Below are 2,639 nucleotides of genomic sequence, written 5' to 3' on the forward strand. Positions count from 1 at the left end.
CAATTACCAATCAAGAAAATGCCTCATAGACATGCCCATAGGCCAATCTGATGGAAGAAATTCCTCAATTGAGGCGTGCTCTTCCCAGATGTGTTGAGCTGACAACGAATGAGCAGAAAACAAGATTGGTATTTACATTTTTCCTAGGACAGCATCCCCCGGTTTCTGATGCTGAAAAGTCAGATACTTTTCTTGGGGGGGTGGTCTTTTTGAGAAAGGGTCTCCCTGTAGCCCCAGTTGTCCTGGAACTCACCATGTAGACCAGGCTGGTCTTGAACTCACAAAGATCTGCCTGCCTCTGCCTCCCAAGTGCTGGGATTAAAGGCATGTACCACCACACCTGGCTCCTGGCTCCTTTGTTTTACCAGTTCCATCTATGTGAAGATAAGTCAAAGGTCCTGTTCGACCATGTCTGGCTTCACTTGGGCCTTCCAATTTTTAAGATAGCTTCCCTGAAAAATTCTCAGTAGCTACTAGAAAATGTAGGAGTGGCTCTTTGGTCAGACTCACCTGGAAGCCATTCTATCTGTCCTGTGAGCGATATCCTACTCTCAGTGTTGCTTGGGGAGAGCTGGAGAGATGGCTCAGTGGTTAAGAGCACTGGCTGCTCATACAGAGGACCCAGGTTTGGTTCCTAACACCCTCATGATAGCTAACAACCATCCTTAACTCCAGGCCTAAGGGATATGATGTCCTCTTCTGGCCTCTCCCAGGCATTGCACCACACGGGTACACTTACATGCATGTAGGCATAACACTCATAAGATGAATAAATAAATGAATTTTTTAAAAATGTGCTTAGTTTCCTTCTTTGTTAGAGGTTGTACTTTAGGATGTTAACTGGCAACAATTACAAAGCTTTACAAAAAAAATGCAACTATCAAGAGCAAAGATTTAAAGAAAGTTAGTTTGAAAATTAAGAACTTGGGGCTGGAAAGATTGCTCAGTGGTTAAGAACCCTGGTTGTTCTTGCAGAAGTCCTGGTTTCAAATCCCAGCACCCACATGGCAGCTAACAACTGTCCATAACTCCAGTTCCAGGGGATCCAACAGCCTCTTCTGTCCTCCTCAGGCATTGCACAACACGAGTGCACTTACCTACATGTAGGCAATATACACATACACATAAAATAAAAATAATAAAAGTAATAGAAAATTGATACAGATATACTTCTTGGGAAACCAATGTCCAGTACCTTTTAATTATTGCTCAGTATTAGGGCATGTCTAATTCTCCTTTCTTCAAGAGAATGATCATGATATGATTAGGAATATACAAACATGGAACTCAGGAAAGGTCAGCATTGCTAACAATTCTAGTTTCAAGAGTACGAGCTTGGTAAAGTGTTCTCCTAAGCATTTTAAAGACTTTATAAGAGGCATATATGTATATAAAAGAACCAATAACAATGAGGAGCACTACACACAAGCACTGCATAGAGGCCTTTCTATATTAATTTATCCTTTACCTTTGAAGCAGAATTTAGAGTCTTTGGCTCAGTAGGATCAATTTATAGCACTGACAAAAATCAAAACAAAAATTTTTAAATATTTTACTTATTTTTATGAGTACAAGTGTATTGCCTGCAAGTGTGTGAGTGCACCTGGGTGGTGCAATGCCATGGAGGTCAGAAGAGGGCTTCAGATTCCCCTGGAACTGGAGAAGGATGGTTCATAGCCCCCATGCGGGTTCTGGGAATCGAACCCAAGAGCAGTCAGTGCTCTTAATCACTGAGCCATCTCTCCAGCCCCCCAAAATCAAAAATTTTTAAAGATTTATTTTTTTTGAAGCAGGGTCTCCCTGTAGCCCCAGTTGGCATGGAACTCTATATGTAGATCAGGCTGGCCTCAAACACAGAAATCCACCTTCTTCTGCCTCCCCAGTGCTGGGATTAAAGTCATGTACCACCACGCCTGCTAAAAGATTTTATTGTTTTTAATTATAGGGGGGGATATTCACACCTGTGAGTGGGTACCTGCAGAGGATCAGAGGCCTTAGGTTCCCTAGAGATGGAGTTATAGCTAGTTTTGAGCCATCTGATGTGGGTGCTGGGAACCGAACTCAACAGCTGAGCCATCTCTCCAACCTTTGTTATGGCCCCAAATGGAGCCCCCCAAATTGTAATAGCCAAAGTGTTAGGTTAAAAAGTTGGGACGGAGAGGTGCACGGAGAGCATGAGCGGATGGATGAGGCACCGAGGCACAGATGGAACTCTCAGTGGGATACAGATTTATTTCGCACGGGCACCTTTCCCTCGGGGAAGGGAAAGATGTCAGGGAAGGGAAGGATGTCAGGGAAGGATGTCTGGGAAAGGCAGGGAAAGATGTCAGGGAAAGATGTCCACCCATGGGTTGTGAGCTGGGACTTTATATATGGGGGCTTTAGGGTGTGGAAGGGGGAATGTTTGGGGGAGAAATCAGGGAGGGAGAAGCAGGAAAAGCAGGTAGGATTAGGGTCTGGAAGTGTTTGCTTTTTCCCTCTTAAGATAAGAGAAAAACAGCTTCTAAAATCTCTGGTTACGAGGTAGAATCTGCTTATCCTATATTTGGAGGTCAGAAGAAAGTCAGGCTGCTTCTCAACAGAGTTTGTTTCCCTTGACTTCAAAGGTCAAGGTGCTTATCAGCTAAGTTCCCTTTTTC

This window comes from Nannospalax galili, unplaced genomic scaffold, assembly GCF_000622305.1.
Source record: "Nannospalax galili isolate Female #2095 unplaced genomic scaffold, S.galili_v1.0 scaffold957, whole genome shotgun sequence".
Taxonomy (NCBI): Eukaryota; Metazoa; Chordata; class Mammalia; order Rodentia; family Spalacidae; genus Nannospalax; species Nannospalax galili.